The sequence below is a fragment of the Anopheles arabiensis genome, chromosome 3 (assembly GCF_016920715.1).
Source record: "Anopheles arabiensis isolate DONGOLA chromosome 3, AaraD3, whole genome shotgun sequence".
Classification (NCBI taxonomy): Eukaryota; Metazoa; Arthropoda; class Insecta; order Diptera; family Culicidae; genus Anopheles; species Anopheles arabiensis.
This window is the reverse complement of record NC_053518.1, coordinates 84,782,425-84,802,588: the sequence shown is the minus strand read 5'-3', so window position 1 is coordinate 84,802,588 and position 20,164 is coordinate 84,782,425. Positions and strand designations below refer to the sequence as shown.

The window sequence follows — 20,164 nt, the reverse complement described above, 5'->3', positions numbered from 1 at the left end:
GGCTATATACACTTGTCTGAAGCAAGCGGCCAAAGGATTACCCTTTTTCCGACTACCTGCTTCTCCGGAACCCTTTTTTGCCCATATTCACCCTTCCTTTGTGTGTCCCCTCTTAACCCATTAATGGTTGACGGTTTTATTAATGGCCGCGCACTCCCTTTTACCTTTTATGTTTTATTTTCTGTGTGTTGGTATTGCGGAAATCGATCAACGATTGTTTTGATTGATTTTCCTAAGCCTTGTCCAAAAACCCTTTTTACGATTGTTTCCGTTCCGTTCTCTGTTAGCTGTTCGGTCCCTTTCCCATCATCGATCGCAAATAGGGTTTCTACCTCGGGCAAGTGAAACAAGTGCATAAGCCCTTAGCGTAAAAGGAACAGTGAAAGGATTGCTGCCCAAAAGGGGTTTTCGAAAGGGGCTTGCGAATATGGAAGAAAGTAAAGGGGAAAAACATGAAGGACCCCTACCGACTACCTGGAATACAGCAGGTCTTTTGTGTTTGTAGCTAATGGAGTATGGGTTCGATTTCGAAAGGGTTTCGTTTTTTTTTTGCAAACAGCCCAGCAGTGGAGAAGAAACACAGAAAGGGTCCTTAAACACGATTAGCGATAATTGATTTTTCAGTGCTTCAGTGCAAATACACAGTGCAGACCGAGGCGGATGATCGATGCGCTCTGTGTTCTGTTGATTGAACCGCAGTGGAACAGGTTACTTTTCTAATCCTCTTTTCCTTCGTATTGAGCCAAACGATTTTATCATCACGATGAACGATCTGTCTTGTTTTGGGGAAGGGTTTTTTTGCTCTCTTCTTTCTCTCTCTCTCTTTCTAACAACACAAGCACAGGTAGAGCTCGATGTAGAACGATCATTAGTTTGTGGTGAAAGGTGGAAACCCTTTTTTCTGGACGTTGTTGGAAAAAAGCGGCCATGTTTCCACCCGCATTCGATGTAGATTGTGATCGTATTTGATTGGAGTGATCTGTCTGTGACCCTTTCGCAGGATTGTGTTACGAATTTTGGGTCGCCCTACTTGCTGACATTGTTCGAACTGATCCGGAAGTATTCGATGATGGCAAATTAGAAGGATAGGTTGGTGTTGGGACAATACGAAGGAGGTTTTGATGGAATAATAACTATGCAGAGATGAAGTGACCTACTGGCTGTATTGATTCTTGACAAATGGAACATTAACTCTTATCTAAAACAATGAATTCTACTTGAATTTGCAATTAATATCTTTACGAGACAAAGTAGCTTGAACTCTTGTGTATAAAGCCTTGCAGAAGCTCTACACCATTTAACTGAAATGATAATGAATTTAATCAATTGGATAGAAAGTAGAAGCTAAAAAGATCTTACTGGCCTACTATACCTCTTGCCTATTTTGGATAAAATTAACAAATCTAGAATTCTTTAATTTTTTCTAGATTCTAGTTTTAATCAAATAAAAAAATTACACTAAATAAAAACCGTCAAGATCAACACTTATCAAAATATTTTAGCTTATTGTACAGGACACATCAAACAAGAACAGTCAAATATTGCGTCTTTTTGTCTATAGTGAATCTCATTAGAACCTCATAGGACATTATAGAACATCATAAAAAACTTATTTTAATGTTGGGAAAACTTGCTCAAAGCTGGTTTTTCGATCGGATAGTTCAGTTAGTACTGTATGATTACTTTGTTTAGTAAATAATTAAGAATATGGACAATTCAATAGTAAAATTGTTGTGAAGGGTCGAAGAATGGACAATCATACAAAACTTATTCCAATATTCTTGACTCAGGCAAGTTGAATAGTTAAAGTTAGCAGTCTCTCACAATTAATATCAAACGGTTTACTTTGCAGCTCAGAAAACATCTTTCTCTCCTTTGCTGGCAATCACTTACAGCAACCCCGTTTCATCATTGTTCCATTGGTCACCCCTAGGCATCCTTTTTTGTTTGCTGATGATCTGAGGTTGCTTCTTCCATTATTATGATTTAATTTTTAATTTCCATTTCGCGGGCGCTTTTTCATACCTTTGAAGAATGGTGCTTTTCCACCGCAGGGAGATGCTGCTGGTGCTCGACAGCGCTGGTACTCGTTGGCACCCGCATTTTACCTCTGCTGAGCAGACGGACTCGCCCTTCAACCAGCATCCCGTTCCCGGATACTGGTGCAAAGTACCTACAAAAAAGCCTCAGCAATGGACCATCATGGACAATCCACCAGTAGCACCGTGTGCCTCAAGCAGAGACACTCACAAAAGAAGCCGCTGATTTCAAAGGCACGGAGCATTAAGGCACCATGGAAATGATCTTCAGCGGGAGAAAAAGACGAACACGAATCAAAGATAAGTATTAATTGTTCGCGAAGGCACGAACAACCCGAAGCCTTCGACCAACACTCCGGGTGAGCAGGGAGCGAAAAAGAAAGAAGCAGTAACCCAGACGAAAAAGGACATTCTGTTTTCACGGTGATTTGATAGAGTTGCTTTTGCCGCTCAAGGGAAGAGTGGAAATCAGTAGCAAGACGAAAAAAAAGGCCGACATAACATGAAAAACCTGCTTTCAAACATTAAAATGAGAACAAATTAGCAAAGGAAGTAAACCGTAAGGCCGCACGCACCAACCCACGCGTACATACACACAAACACACAGTGAGCGCGGCCGCACACCAGCGAGGTGGTATTTTAATATGAGGTTTCGGGGGATTTTTTTTCTTTATTATTGAAACTCATTCCTTTCCTTTCTGTTCTTTATAGTGGCAATAAAATTAACCGCTCACCGTGGACAAAAGAAGAAGTAGAAAAAAAGAACACAAATTTACACAAGCTCAAACGTATACACTCGACGAACGTAATCCTCTCAACGGAACCGGTCCAGTCCACACGGTGGTGGTCCTTGATGTAACGGTTTTTGATCACGATCGCGTCTCCGCACCGTTCTGTTTCCCCATTGTGCCCGTTCCGCTCGCTCGCCGAGGTTAATACTCCGCCCCAAACCGATAAGTAGTTCCTTTCAAGTGCGGGCACTTCATCACGGAGTAATATTCGGTTTTGTTCGTCCACCGGAAGCGATTCGTTCGTGGGCTTTAGCCTCCTGGTGTGGATGCTGGTGGCCATGGCGTGCGGTGGTTCTCAACTCAATTAATGAAGTGAACAACGGAAACACTCTGGACGACGAATTGAAGGTAGATTGGTAGGGGGGGAGGTGTAGAAAGGCACCTCTTTCTAGCCTTCACCACGATACGCTCTCGATTGATGTTTCTCAAGGCTGCAGTGTGTGTGTGTGTGATATGGCGATTTGAATGGCAAGAGGAAGTCTTTCAAGGGGAATATTCTTTCTTTTTAGCGTTTTGATAGAACGCGGGTACTCTTTTATTGAGGTTTTTTTGTGTCTAAATCATAAAAAAAGAATTAAATCCTCATTTCGATCGGAGAGTTTGAAGAGCGGTTTTATAGTAAGAATAATGAAATTATTTTGTTACTATCTCTAGACTCTTATTTTTCTAGAATGCTAAACAATGTTGATAAAATATTTGATTATTACTAGAAATGCCTTATGTATTCAATAGAATGGTTAACTCGCTTGCTCGTGATCGAATTGAATTATTGAATATTGAGGGTTCTCCTTGCACTTTCCCAGCTCAAACTGCAATGTTGACCTTAACAAGCAGTAAGTTAAATTACCTTTGAATGTCTTGTTCATATTTGTCAAGACCTCAACGTAGAACAGCTAAAAATTGAAGGTAGAACGTAGGAAGAAATTGAAGAATTTAGATCGTAGTCATAATTTACTTGGCCTGGTCAATCAATTAATAGTTCAGGGAAGCAGTTTAAATTAACTTCTTAGCTTCGTATACTGAGCCGTTAATCGATCTTAATTCTTAATTTTATATCTAATACCTTCAATCCATTTGATCCCACCTCAACTGCTTATTTTATTCAACATCTTTCTGTTTTTTCCTACTAAAGTTCTAAACGATTGTTTCATAGTTTTGGATTGTTAAAAAAAACTTTAAACGCAAATACTAAGTAACAATGCAAAATCTAACACAAACCTCAATGCTGCAAATAGATGTGATATGATTTCAGTTTTGAATAAATCAAATTAAATGACATCATTGATATGATTCCAAACATATTTGCATAATTTTTTTGTACAGTTTAAAGCTTCAATCTAACCATTGTCCTAACAACAATGAATCAACGATTCAACCAACAAAAATAACAACAAAAAACAATTAAAATGGTAGCCAGTTTACGTTGATGTTATTGTTACATTAAATAGCTGATAAATCAATTCACACGTCAAATAACAAAAATAACGATGCGAAGTAGTTGTGCTGCCCCACAACAGAACGACCACTAATGTCTCTAAACATCGAACGGGTGGGCCTAATAAAATAAAACATATGTTCCACCGTCAAAAGCCGTGGTGCGCGGTAAAGTAGCGCAGCTCTTAGGGAAAACTAATAAAACCTGCGGGAATCCTTTCCAACGCAACGGGAACGGGTTTCCTGCTGTCCCGCTGTCTAGCTTAAGTGAAAGAGAGCGAGTGCGTGTCTCCTATGTATGCTGTGTAGAAACCCCTTGGAATCCCCCCCGCTGGTGAGGAAACGCGAGACAGTGAAAGGGCTAAGCCGGCCGGGAAGCCCTTCGGCGTGTAACGGTGTGTAAAGGGGCCCTTGATCCTAACGGAAAAAGGTATCGTTGCATCATCATCACCTGGGCTTGAATTACGCGGCATCGCGCGGCTGAGAAGTGCATCGGAACGAACTGAAGAAAGAAGAAAAAAAGTGGAGGGAAAACTTTCCAACGATAAAAAAAGACTGAACCACCGATTGTGGTTGCAGCAATCGATCCGTGAACCCGTTCGAGAGAAACAAAAAAGGGCCCCGTGCCCTTGCATCCTTCGATCCCTCGACACTCGATCGAACGTCTCAAGACAGGAAATGGAACAGTTACACTACCTTCTTCATCCCTTCCAGCGTGTAGCAAATGTAATGTAGTCATTTGGAACCCTCCCCCCTCGGATGGAGAGAATGGTGCCCTTAAATTGACTGACACGCGTTATCCTTTCGATTTTCTTCTGTTTTTTTCTTCTTACTTTTACGGTGGATCGTTAAGCCTTGCCTCGAGCATGAGCTCTTTCACCTATTAAAAAAAAGGAAGGCTACACCACTCAAACACGTGCCAGGTAAATGGCAGGCGTTAGATGGTGTTCTCTTGTTTGTAAGGTTTCTTTAGGTTCTTCTATGTATACTGTGTATGTGCTTTTTTATAAGGGTCTTTCTCCTTTGATTCCAGGATGAAAAACAACGGGGGAAACAGCGAGATCGAGAGGATCTTCGCGGCGCGAGTGCTGGAAATAAAATACTTAACAACATATTTGATCCGCTGGTGGGTCACGTTTCAGATTGAAAGGGTAAGTAACGGTAACCTTTTTCTTGCGTTGGTTTGGAATTTCGGTGGTCCTGGTTAAGAGTAAGGATTATGTTCGGGAGTTTCTTGCCCCGATGTGTAAGTGTTGCTGTGCCATATGGGCTGGTGCTGGTGTTTATGTTATTAGACTGTAAAACATGCCACGTCGAAAATATTGAGCTATTGTTGGCAAAGTGCACGTTGTGAATTATGTAGAAAGAATATGTACCAAAGAACGTAGTTTCATTGCAATTACTGTTTCTTCTATATTTTTTGTATAGCATAATGAAGCTGTTAAATGCTCTGTGAAATAAAATTTAATAAAATTTCATCTAAAATTAATAATAGTAAATTTTAAAGTAAGTGAATTTAAAGTATATTCTTAGCATATATTGGACCATATTTGAAGTATTCTTCAAAAACCATTAATGATCTCACTACAGCTTATACAACATCAACGAACACATCATGTAACATTGCGTGTTTTTAATGAAGATCTATTAAAATCTATACTTAAAATGAGAACATTCGAACAAAAATTGTTACATTTTTACAATGTTCTTAAGTCTTCATTCAAATAAAAAATTTTTCTTAAAATATTTACCGCTAAAACACTCAACAGTGACGACTTTGAAGACAAGCAAGTATTTTGAAACAAATAAAATATGTTGCTTTATAGCCCCTTACTATTGTCTTCTCCCTTTCATCCGACAGCAAATTTATTGCTACGGTTTGTTGTGATCGTTCGCGATCCTTCATGGCTTAATGTAATCATCTAAATTAAGATCTCGATAAACGCGCTTCCACCCGCGGTTTGCGATTTATTCACCCAAGCCAAGACGCACGCTGCACAATAAATATTCGTAAGTTGCTTCCCGCCACCAACACCACGACGCCGCGAACACCTGAGAAAAAGACAAGCAAGACGAAGCAACTGAAAACATCCTGTAAAACAACAGCAATCCAAAAGGTTCAACTATTGCTTGCCATAAAAAAGTGGAACATGGCCACACTTCTCGGCCCGATCGGAACGTGTGCCTCTCGAAGACCGCGTGTGTCTTGGGTACACCCACTGCCATAAAGCAAAAAAAAAAAACGACGAAAAAACACAACAACATGATGTTTACCAAAACATTGTAAAATTGTCGGTGCACCGGGCGTGCCACACCGCGCCAAGCTGGACGCTGAAATTTTAACGAGATCGAAGAAAGGTGAAAACACGCTCCGCTAGCCGGCGAAGAATTAAAACACAGCAAGCAAAGCGGCGTATGGCAAGCGATGAAAGGGCGGTCACACCGATTGGCGGCATGCCGCGTGCCGCTCATTAGCGTCTGTCTGCCGGGGCCGGGTTTTTTTGTAGCCGGCCGACTTCGTAGCCATTTCACCCTGGCTGGCTGATGCATCCATGAAAGCTGCAAAAGGTTTGTGCGTCGAGTTTTTGATTTCTAATTTTGTACACAACATCCTTACCTTTCGCTGTGCGCTTTTATAGTTTCCTTTCTTTGCGCAGAGGGCGTTTTATTGCCGGCTCAAAACTAGAAACAATGCCGCAACCGAACGCAACGCAAAAAATAGGTTAAGTTGATTTGGGGCCGCAAAACTTATTTACGATTTACGGGAAGATCGGGAAAAGAGAAGGTAGATTTTTTGGGAGTGAAGTGTGTTTTTTGGTCCTTCGAACCGGAACACACTTTTAGCCATCGCACTGCAGCAGGCAAAAGGCGCGGTGCTGGCAGGTGTTTTTGTGCGCTTCTTTAATTTAAAATTGAGCAAACGAGAAGAAAATAGGGAAAAGATTGCATTTTATTAGTTTTTCACCGCAGGGATGCTTTTTGCTTCCCGGGCCTAAGACGGCGATGGCTTTTGTCATCGGCAAAGTGAACCAAATTTATTGGTACCATCACAAAAAATGGAGTCCGGATGAAAACGTTAAGCGAACAAAAGCCTCCAAACCCGTGGCTCGTTAGGCTTTGCCCAGTAAACGTTTCGTACGAACGCTGGAATGTGGCGGAAAAACTCATCGTCAGCTTCTGCTTTTGGGCGCAGGGGGAAATTAGTAAAAGAAACGACATTTCACGTTGAGTGATAAGAAATAAAAGCGGGAAAAGCATGCACTTCCACCCTCTCCAAAACACACGCCCCGCCGTTCCGAAACCGGACACAACCGAATGGCAAACAGAAAGGACGTGCCTTTCATCTTTCATGCGGAAGGAAGAGAATAGGTTTTTTAGCAAATTAATTGTAACACCGTTCCACCGCCATCGCCAGCTAGCGAGAAATAGAGAGAGTGGCGGACGGGTGCCGTCAATGGGCTTCCGAAACCGGGCATCTTCAATCATTACTCATGCTGCTGCTGCTGCTGCTGCTACTGCTGCCTATGAGGGCTGCTGGAAAGGGAGGCTGGTAAAGAATCAAGCAACACGAAGCCAACTGGCACGACGGCGCTTAATCATCGTCATGCGCCACATCACCAGGGCTTCATAAAAGATTGATTTAATTTCTATTCTTTCTCGGTCCACGCTTTACTTTGCTGGGTGCGATCCCTGCTGCTACTACCGACACGGTTAACCACGTCCAGCAGCATCCCGGTGGTTGGTGGTTGAAGGCTTTCTTTTGAATTTTTGAATGCCCAAGTTTTGTCTAGTTTTTTTTCTTCTTCTTCTTTATTCTCGGAGTGATTCTACAATACAATAAAGCCCGCACATTAGTACCGGGGAGCTACGGTTTTTCTTCTGATTGGTGGGAGTAGTATGTTTTATCCTATTGACGATTTTCTTGGTATTTTTATCCGTATGGTTCGGTTATTATTTTCTATCATTAAATGGGTGCAGATACAGGCAGGTTATTGGAAGCTGTTTTTTGTATAATTTGGCACTATCTGAAGCATTTGACCTTTAATGTGGAATGATGATTTTAAGAACGACGTATTTTTCTCAAACTTTATTCATCATTTTATTGAAAAAAAGTCATACCAGCTGCTTTAAGTTTTCAACAATACATGTGTGAGAAAAAATGTTACGTCAGATACATTAGGAGAATCGAACTCCAGGATCTTTGTCTAATATTCATATTTGAACCTAAATTTTCTATTTCATGATGAGGTTTGGCAATCGTGGTAGTGTTCTTAACTAGGAATGAGGAAACTTAAGTTTCACATTGCATTAAGGCATATTTACGATATTCCAGGTCCCAGTCGTTTAGATGTTGTTCATACCGGTTTCTTTTACAGCCTTCACATTTCTATTCAATAACTTAATAATGAAATCTTCAATACTTTTGAATCAGTGACGAATGAGTTACAAACCTTTTCGCATAATCCCAACATCACTCATAATGCCATTTCACAATAACCCATACAATTCTTACAAGACACCAACGCAAGTATTACGGACAACAACACGCAACACACGGCAAACAATGGCCCACATCAAAGTGACGAATGCTCTCCACCTTCTTTCAACATCTCGCATGAGGATCGTATTGCCTTTTCAGCACCGGAGTGACAATCTTCTATGTGGGCGATAGAGCAGAGACAGAAAGCTAGCAGCAGATAAAAAAAGAGACAAAGTCCATTTGCAAAATGCCACCATACCCACGAGCCACAAGGATGATCGATGATCGGCAGCACCCCAGCAGTGCGACGCAGTGTTCGGTCATATCGGTCAAATTTTGAGCGAATCTTGTGCTAAATTGTCCCAAAAAAAATGTTACCCATTCCCACGTGACACTAACGACACCCGATTTTTCTGGACGCATGTGGGTCGGTACGGTGACATAATCGGCCTTCTGTTACCTCCTGGACGTTTTTTTTTGTGCTGATTCCGACATCTTGAGATTGTGTTTATGGTGAAAGAAGCAGCCTACACTGGAGATGTTACTCCAGTTACGGATTCGGTAATCCGTTTGTCCAACGAGGCTGAAACTCTTCCCAGAGATGATGGACGAGTTTCATTTTCCAGTTTTGGGAACAGTGGTAGGGGTTGGCCGCATTTAGTAAACAAAGCCACATTTGTAATCATTGTGTTGCTTTGCGGCAGTATGTTTAGGCATTAAAGGCTGCAAAAAAGCTTTAACTGGGTTGATCGGAACATCGAAAAAATAAGAAATAATATATATCTAAAAACAAAACAAACATCAAACTACCTATTGAACGTAAGCGTACGTCCAAATCCATGCTAAATCCAACATCCTATGTGAACAGCACCAATGGCATGCGGGAACGAAGGGATGGCAAAGTTTTGACTGATGGAAGAGTAAACGCAATAATGTGTGTACGATAACCACCACCAATCGCCACTACCACTGCCCACATGTCAAGCCATTCTTACCCGGACGAAATCGGTTCGAAATGATTCATCATTCTGGACGGCAACCGATGACGGCGAGGGTTGTCCATCGGATGCTGGCCAACCCAGGACGAATTAGACCAAACAAAAAGAGAAAGGCTTCCACGTTTGCGTCTGCGAGACAGACAGCAGGGAAGATTACTTGTCTTTCGCATGTACAGCTCTCCTCGTGGAAAAAAGAATCCGAACAAAGCAGCACAAACTAATCCCTCCAAGGCATCGAGCCGAATCCTTTCCCAAAGAGGTTCTGTAGAGTATCTGAACGCTGGGGTGGCTGCTGGAGGCTTCGAATTCTTATCGACACCGGACACCGGGATCCATCAACACGCCATCCACCTTTGGGTCCGAATCGATCAAGCGGAAAAATGAACAGACACACACACACATACACACGCACTCTCCATCACTCACAGGATCCAAATCTCGAATTGCGCCTTGAGACAAACAGGAAGAGTAGAGGCCTTAGCAAGACGGATATTGTACACCGCATGGGCTTTCGGCTGCAGGGAAGAGGTGGGAAAAGAGTTGCGCCATTTTGCGCGTTACCGTCGACTGGCAAACAACAAAAGGGAAGGCTTGTCTAAGCAATACACGCACAGCGAAAGGAAACGTTGGTGAAAGCGTGTGATAGAGAGAAAAATTGAAAAGAATGATGCCTTTTATCTTCCGCCAATCAATCAAAGTCTGCAGGTCTTTTGGATCGAGTGGCCCTGGCCAGGACCATGGTACAGTCTGCGTTCGGTAAAAGGGAGTTCCTGGGTTGGAAAGCTGCCTACGCCGACTTTTGCAATCGATTGACCTACCTTCCCGCTTCGGGTGGCCATCTGGATGACGGAAGAAGACAGTATGCGTGTGCGTGTGTGAAAGTGAAGGTGGCTTGAAACCCGATAATGGAAACGCAATCCAGAACCGGGCGCAGGAACGCAGCGGAATCGATAGATCATTCTGGCGGGATTGACACGTGCTCTAGGGTGACGGATGGTTGATGGTAGGAGGAAAGGAAAATGGTTTAATTAGAAAGGAATTTTGAAGGGGAAAAGTTGTGATCTCGCTTGATGCTGTTTTCATAGTTGAGTGGAGACAGATGAACGTAGCCCGTGTCTGCACTACTATTGCATGTCAAGAGTGTGCGTCCATATGCGTGAGGCGAGCCAAACTGATTGAGAAAATCGCACGTAAAGCCCTTTAGAAAATGGTCACATCATCATATTTTTGCTTGCATTTCTAATTCTAATATATACCGTTCAATTTTGTTAAATGTTATCAGTTGTAAACGTTATCAGTTATCATAGCAGGATATTATTTGAATTTTTGAAGGAAAGCCGTAAGCACCCGTCGCATCAACGACATTTTAAAACATATAATGCGTCTTGCGTGACAATGTTTGTATGTATTCTTCATATACTTTCGGTCATTATGGATAATCTCCTAAAACACAAATCAACATCCCGATAACATTTTAAACATCCCACCAACTCCATTACAGCCTACCGCACATTACATCAAACATCAAGGATTCCGTCACGCAGCGCAATTCCGGCTGACCGGCATAGCCGTCGTTGCGAATGACTAAATTAATGAAAATTCATTTCTCCATTATCGCACGCCTCCGACGAAACATCGCGGGCGCTGTCATTAATCATTGGCTCATTAATTGAAAATATTTTCCCTGTCATCATCAGCATTTATTTCCCTTCCGCGTGCTTCCAACGGTGCGACGATGTTTGTAGGAATCAGTCACTTCCTATAGCGGAGTTGGGGTGTTGGACAATTTGTTGCCTTTACAATACATCAGTTTTTTTAAACGTTGGTGCTTTAAAATTCCAGTCTACAATGTACAATGTAAGGATGATCTTTTCTTCTGCGTTTGTGTACATATTGCTCTCCTGGATCGAACACCTTTGTTGCTCCTGTAGCTTCTGCTCTTATCACTTATTCATAGCTGAAGCAACAAACTACACAGGAAAGTGGGGTAGCTCTTACTGCGTACAAAAAAGCTAACAGTCCATGGAAAGGAGCCTCCGGGGCTAAGATTGAAATCGCAACGACACAAACAGTTTGTCGTAAACAGGCGCTCGGACAGCAAAAACCCACGGGCGATTGTACTTTCGCGGGAAAGCGATGGAAAAGCGAGACACCACCGTCACCCGTGCGTTCGCAGCAAAGGAAAAGCGGAGCAAAGTTACGCTAATTAAAACATCAAAAATTTGATTTTCCAGCTTTTCACTTGCGTTAGGATAGCGGGGGAAGGGATGGAGCCGAAGAAGCGAAGAGAAACCCAGCCCCGACGGCACAGGTAAAATGTGTCCACAGGAAGAAAACGAGATAAAATTAGAGGACTGGAAAATCGTTTAGCAAGAAAAGTTTTTTTCACTCTTCCACCTTCTCCTCCCCTAAAGGACCTCTTTAAAACAAAGGACAAAGCGGGGTGAGCAGGAGAGTAGCACAGAAAGAAAGAGAAGTGAAAACAAAAAATAAAGCAAAAACTAGAGATGAAGCTCGTAATTAAATGATTAATGAGTCGATGTGCGTCAGGCCGTTAAGCAGTGGAAAGCTCGTGCGGTAGAGTGAAAGTAAAACAAAAAAGAATGTATTTCCTTTAATTTCTGCCAGTCCCCCACGGTCAATGGTGAATACATCAAAGAGCATTGCTGGAACCGTTGGAACCGATGGAAAGTGGAACTTATGAAACCAAAGTGAAATTAATTTAAAGCATTTAATGATGTTATAAGACTATGCAATAAGGAAAGATCATGAATGATTTCAAACGAAAGGTCTCTATATGAACAAAATTACTCTTCATAAATATAAAAACTAATATCGGCTAGCGCAATAAACATACAAAATAAATAAAACATAACTTCTATATCAAACATCATATTTCACTTGTCAAACTAACGGCTTTTTAAAGAAGGATTTTATGAGTTTCAGGAGGTAAAATTGTGTTGACTACTAATAAATTGACCGCATTATGCGCGAAAGATGCCAACAACTGTCTTCCGAGTACAAAAAATCTATTAAGGAACTATTTCTCAAGTAATGTGTTGATGATTGTACAAGTTTTGTGATTGTACTGCAACTTGTTTTACTTGATTGTGTTTGTAAGTCAAACCTTTTTTCAGTACTTTCTTAGGCTGAAATGATCGATTATCAACTCGATTTGGTCGTAAAGCATTTAACGTTTATGTTATTATAAAAAATATCTTCCCTAATCTTCACCTGAACTAACCTTTTGCCAAAAACCGTCGTTATTTTGGCCACATAAAATAATTAACCCAAAATACCCCCAACGGTGTGTCAATCAACGCTTAATGGCTTTGAGACGCCATTTAACGGCATCGGAAAATCGCCACTGGATGCTAAGAAAACTGATTAAAAACAGCATGCTTTCGGACAGCTGACTCCTTCCACCGGATCATATACTATTGCAATATCATGGATTTGGGCTGCACGGAAAGGATAAAGCTGGATATCGGGTGTTTGGTGGTCTACAATTCGGCGTTAGGTGACTCACCAGCAGCACATACGGTGGCCGCTGGCGTAACTGTACTTCCTCGCTGGAACGTGTTGGTGGTGGACGGTCTTTCTATCCATCCCTTACCATTACCACCCAACCGGAATCAAATCTTCCAAATGGGGTGATTTTGAACCCCTTTTTGTCCACAAAGATGAATACTCATTGCATCACGCTGCTGCCTCTGCTGCTGCTGCAAATGGACGTTCACCCTTAACAAGCGCACACACATAACGGATTTGCAGGGCGACACATACACAAACGCAGCAAAAAAAAAGATCCCCCATACACACAAGCATACACACTAGTCCAACCCCTTAATTTTGATTCCTTCTTTATGCTTCCTTACCCCGTGTGAGCCAACTCCCAAGCTTGCAACCCCTCACACGGGGTTTTTTTTCTCTCTCCTCTATTTTTGCTTGCCCGTCGGACATGCCCCTTCCTGGCTGGACGCTGGAATATCCTCCGTCCACGCGTAGAGAAACGCATAAATTTTCATTTGCCATGGACATGTTGGCCGTCAGCGACAGACATTGAAGGAAGGCTATGTTGCGAGAGAAGAAGAAGAGAAAAAAATGCATTATACACCAATCTTTAATGCAGCTCAATAATGTTGTTGACTGTCGACGGGGGAAAGGGATTTGGTTTTTGGTTGCCATTCGGATCGCCATTACGAGACTGGCATTACGCACTGGGCAAACGTAATCGATTTTTCACCACGGCGTGTCGCACGGGCATAAATTATTTGGTGAAAGTGTAGAAAAAATAGCATACAATGAAAGCTGTTGAAACAAAATGGTCGCTATAAAATTTAAGACAAAAAACAGACCCCGGTAGCTTACACATTCCCACATGGGAGTCGTATACGGTAGATGAGTGAAACAACTACGCAAATAAACTAACGCATCATCCTGCTCGCCAATTAACTCCAGCTATGTGCACGGCACTCATTGGAGCAGTTATTATTAAATATTTATGTGTAAATCCTATTAAAAAATCGCGAAGAGAAGATGATGAAAAGCCTATCCGAGCGGCCACTTCATTACCCCCTGAAGGGTCTTCCCGAGGTTCCTCCAGGACAGGGGAAAAGAAGATCAAATTGAAACACTTCTTCTGCGCACCTCCCAAGAACACAGGCGTAAGGTATCATCGGTTAATGGTGCACAAATTAACTCGAGCACGTTCCCGGCCCACCGAACAGAAACTGAACTTCTTAGGAACTCCTGGAGAACTCTGTTCGGTTCCCTAGATGCCAGTATTTTTTAACCATCACGGCAACGACGATGTACCAAGAAGCAAAAACAATCTACGGGCACGGGCGGTTACCATCGTTGCCTGCGCGTTTCTAAGGGGGTCTTAAAATATCCACGTGCCAAAACGAGGAAGCTACTACCATCGAGGGGGAAACTTTAAATAAGAAAAACAACACTCGTATATTTGTTAAAAAAAAGGAAAGGCAAGAAAAACAAAACGGGCAAAAACATTGTCCCGAAAAGTTGTTCCGCGTGCTGACTGGGCTGCTCGTTGGTGCTTGCTGTCGTCTTCCCCTTTGCAACTGAGCAACCAAAATTCAGTAGCAAAAGACAAACATCTTCCATCTTGGCGTTGCCACGAGCCGCCGTCCCTACCACTCTGGACCGAAGAAACCAACAACAACAAAAAAGGGACGACGGTTAACCTTTACAGATAAAAAAGCACAACACACCAACAGCAACAGGGAAGCATAAAGCATTAACCGTAGAATTGTTTCTCGATTTAACGGGGGCTCCTTGAAACCGGGACGATGGAATGGGAAGAAACTGTGTGTCCCGGGGCCGAAGGAGCCTACGGGATGGAAATTAAAAATATCACCTCCAGCATCCCGGTGGTTGGCTGGTTGATGAACTTTGGCCCCTGGGAGGGAAGCGTTTTTTTAATACGTTCACCTATACAGTGTGACTCTAAGGGAGGGCTAATCATTAAAAACACGCACATGTGGAGGTCCCGTTAAGGCTCGTGGCCAATCCACAGGTTTGTATTTACCCAACTCAGCTCAGTTTGGAAAGGGAAGAAACAGCTCTTCCAAAAAACAAGACATCTTTAGAACTTCTTGGGCGAGGACGTGCGCGCACGTGCTGCTTTCGTTCGTACAAAGTCATCGGAAAGACATATTGGAAATTTATTAGATAGGGTGGCGCACATACACTCACTTTTTAGGCATTACTTATTTAGCGCAAGACGGTTACGGTTGTCTTAAGGGACTGGTTGTTTTCGCTTTCATCGCTGTTCATTAATTTGATCTTTGTTTTTTTTTGGTGCAGTGCTTTTGGGTTTGTGGGGGTGGCCACCGAGTGCAAAAAAGTGCTGAAGTGGTCGAGGCAATCGTTTTGCACTGATTAACTTGTACGAACGGGTCTCTGGAGAACGGCGAGACAGAGAGAACGAGAGAGAGAGAGAGATGGAGTGTTCAATATGTGGTGTGTATGATTTGCAATCTGCGCTGTTTTAGTAATTTGTAGTATACATTCCACAAGGGATTCGTTGGGAATTATTTAAGCGTATGCTGTTTTTAATTTGTGTTCTGGTGTGTAATTACGACTTTTCACTCTCACGACTTTTCACAATTGGCTATACCAATTTATTTTGCATAAAAATCGGATGTAATCTTTACTAAAATCATGAAGATGTGAATTTACTTAATCGCTAGAATGTTAGATGTTATCGTTTAACATGCACTGGTGTTCAATATAGGGTAAATGTACCAATAGTGGCACAGTTTGTAGGTGTACAGATGTACTTTAATGGATTTTAAGTGTCAGGAAGGTAAAATTATGAATATTTTAACACACAGCAACTGGTATATGTTTTATCTTCGCAATCACAGCCATCAAACACAACAAATTAAGAAAAAATATATATGACTGCTACATAGGACATGCTATACATACATGTGACTGCTTGGTTGTGCCTATAATGGTGATATTGTTCCTTTAGTCGTCGTATTGTGTTCCTATAGTGGTGGTAGGCAAAGATACCTTAGGAACTGTATATAGTATAAATGGAACTTAGTTTCGAAGCTGTTTGCATATGAATAGCATGGGTTACTACCTTATTGATGATTTCTTACATAATTTGATCATAAAAAATGTTTAAAATTGAGTCATGAAAATATTGACTAAAATACTGTATAACGACTGTAGTCTACCCACGTCGGGAAGGATGTGCTTGATTCGAAGTCGATTTTTACCGTATAAGTACTGTTTTGTGTACTTATAATGGTACTTTGGTAAAAAACACTTAAAAGTGCAAAAGGCTATGCTTTTTAGTAAATCAATAACATTTCATAAAAGTTATGTTAATAATAATGATAATAATTGCGTTGTTTTGTGGTTATTTACAGGTTTAATGGCCCGAACGGCTTTATCGTGCGTCCCTTATGTCTAATAGACTAGTGTGCAGAACTGCAGCTTGATGAGGTGCTACTAAAAGCAAATCGAACCCTTGGGTTTATCTTACGTTTTACCTCTATTTTTAGAGATCAAAGCATCCTAAGAATCCTTTATTGTGCTTTGGTAAGGCCTATTCTTGAATATGCAAGTATCATCTGGAATCCTCCCACTATTGATGGCTGTTCGAGAATTGAAAGCATTCAGCGCCTCTTTACCAGGATTGCCTTTCGTCGTTTGTTCGGTGCTGCCTCACTACCTCCCTATGAAACGCGATTGCAGTTATTCAATCTTCACTCCTTAAGCTTCCGCCGCCAAGTGTTTCAGGCTTGTTTTATTGGTGGCTTATTACTTTCTGCTACTGATGCTCCTGATTTACTCTCGTCCATCTCGCTGTATGTTCCCTCTCGTTCTCTTCGTCCACGTGATCCTCTGTCAATTGAAACACGTCATACTCTTTATACTTTCAATGACTCATTGGTGTTCATCCAATTTACTTCGCCTGTGTCCCGAAAAATGTTCTGTTATTTCTTTCTCTCACTCTCTTTCTCCTATTTTATTTAACTATACTCTCTCTAGCGCTTCCCTCTCTCGTGTTATGTCCATCCGTGACCTTGGTATTATACTTGACTGTCGTCTTAACTTTAAACTGCAGCTTGATGAGGTGCTACTAAAAGCAAATCGATCCCTTGGGTTTATCTTACGTTTTACCTCTATTTTTAGAGATCAAAGCATCCTAAGAATCCTTTATTGTGCTTTGGTAAGGCCTATTCTTGAATATGCAAGTATCATCTGGAATCCTCCCACTATTGATGGCTGTTCGAGAATTGAAAGCATTCAGCGCCTCTTTACCAGGATTGCCTTTCGTCGTTTGTTCGGTGCTGCCTCACTACCTCCCTATGAAACGCGATTGCAGTTATTCAATCTTCACTCCTTAAGCTTCCGCCGCCAAGTGTTTCAGGCTTGTTTTATTGGTGGCTTATTACTTTCTGCTACTGATGCTCCTGATTTACTCTCGTCCATCTCGCTGTATGTTCCCTCTCGTTCTCTTCGTCCACGTGATCCTCTGTCAATTGAAACACGTCATACTCTTTATACTTTCAATGACCCTCTTCTGTCCTGTTTCAGGTTGTTTAACCACTTTTACTATCTCTTTGATTTCGACTCCTCTCTTAACTCTTTCCGTAACCGTATTTTTTCTTCTAATTCCCTTTAATTATTCTCCTTAGTTTTCTATTACTCTCTTATTTTTTTTGTTAAGTTTATGATAGTCTCTACGCACTACTCTTGTTTTTTTCATTTCTTTTTTGCTAGGTCAAGACTAGGTTAGTTAGGCTTAGTTTTTCATGAATTATTTTGTTTATTTGTTAGTATTAAATTAGTTTTAAGTCTATTATATTTAGCCTTGATGGCGGATATTGTATTAAATAAATGAAATGAAATGAAATGAAATGAAATGAAATGAAATGAAATGAAATGAAATGAAATGAAATGAAATAATTTCCTTTGACTGGGTTGAAACTAATGTATAATACATGATCATGCGATATGATCCTTAACATAAACAATACAATAGATTCAATAAGAAGGACTGAAATGTAAAAAATGTACAACTTCCAAACACTACGGACTTCAGCGTGCTGAAGGTACAAACACAAAAATTAATCTTCCAGCGTCCGATCCGTTCCAATCGCCTTTCATCGACAAATTCGCGGGGCTAAAGCTTGTCCAAAAGAATCGATTAATTACGTCAAGCGAAAACGGTTGCGTCCGATTGCAAGCTGCTAGCACACAGCGAATAAAACGCACAAACCCCATTGCAAGCATTGCCAAGCCAACCAAGCAGCAGAAAATGCAAATACGGTTCCATTTTCCTGCATTATACACAACCTCACGGGCAAAGTTTCGAGGCAATCGGAACACAACACAACATCGACCCTTCCCCTGGTTCGGACATTGAACATTGATCGAAAATCCGAAAGCCGTTAGCCCAATGTCGATGCCCCTATGACCGGACCCTTATCAAATGCCTTTTCTGAGCCCTTTTAATGACTGGACCAGGGAGATGGTTTGAAAAGCGGAACAGGCCACTAGCGAGGGTACTGTGCGTGTGCGCTGTGTCCGAAACTTTTTCCGCCAGTCCTGAAATGAGATGAGTTTTACGCAAACGAACCGGCAACGAAGAAAACCCCCAGAAAAGGGTCCTCAACAATGCGCACAAAATAATACAAAAAATTGAACTTTTAAAATGGAAAAGGTAGATACCCTATTCGACCAGTCAAAACCGACCGAGAGAAGGTGAAAATAAATTTCCCTACCGGTGCTGGGTGAATGGAAAATTTTAACGGTGGCTAGCTTATTTTTTTTGTTTATGTCTGTTTTAGGCTCGTTTCGTTTGGCCTCTCAATCGCTGTAGATTGCAGCGTGCAAGCTGCAAGATATTACGTGTCCTGCACGGGATCAAATAAACGCATGGTGTGTGTGTTTTTATGAAGCTGTGTGTACGCATTTTTTTTTATTTACTATAAACATGCAGCTTTTGATCCAATGCTGGTCTTTAGATTTTTCGTGTGTTGTTTTTTTCTGTTCGACTCTTCCTAAAGCACATTCAATCTTCATTCGCTGAATGAAAGTTGATTGTTTTCACAGTGCGGTGCAGTTTTTTTATTGCAGAGGGAGTCTCAACTCATCGGACGGCTGGCACCACCACCACTGGGCGGATCATATGAGCACGAGCCAAAAAACTAAAACCATGTATGGGCATTATTTAAAGTGACCTTTTTCGACAGTTTACGGGCGCATCATTTTCTTGCTGACAGATTTGGGTTGTTTTAGTTTTTTTAAACTTAATGTGGGCTTTGGATGGATCGGAAAACCCAAGGGAGATGAAGGAATTGATTGGGTGGCTTTTGTTTGTTTTTTTATTTGGACAGCATAGGAAAGCGAATAAAAAGATGGACGAAAGAACACGCTCTTTGAAAGCATTTTGAATGATATGTTTTTCAAGGGCGTCATTTTTACGTTCTATTTTTATGTTACTAACGATTAATAATGTATTTCAAACTTTTTGCACCTTTTCTCAAGTTTCTTATTCAATGTTATTTGTAAAATTGGCATTAAGGTTTCGAATTATGATCCAGTTAATATTATTTCAATTGAAGTCTATCATGAAGTGACTTGGAAACAATGACCAATGCGATATTGTACTTAGCTGGGTTTTACATATTTATTTGAATTGCATGCAGCTTTCTAAGAAAATATATGATACTTAGGATGTGTTTTTATGTCAGAATTACATTGTATCATTTTTTACGGATTCAATGTATTGATTACTACCATCTTTAAGCATATCCAGTAGTAATTTACAGCATATCCTGTAGCATTAGTGGTAGTATTGATAATAATAATAGAAATCGTATTCTTCTTTTTATTATATTATGTGATTTTTAATATACAATTATTTTTTGT

At 41.2% G+C, this 20,164-nt stretch overlaps 1 protein-coding gene across 1 annotated transcript in view; it reads left to right on the top strand.

Annotated features, from left to right (window-relative positions):
* Positions 1-20,164, top strand: part of LOC120900289 (phosphatidylinositol phosphatase PTPRQ) — a 190,992-nt gene that overhangs the window by 125,719 nt on the left and 45,109 nt on the right. The window contains exon 3 of the mRNA XM_040307087.1: positions 5,298-5,415. The gene's annotated coding sequence lies outside the window, so the exon portion shown is untranslated. The remainder of the gene's footprint in view (positions 1-5,297; positions 5,416-20,164) is intronic.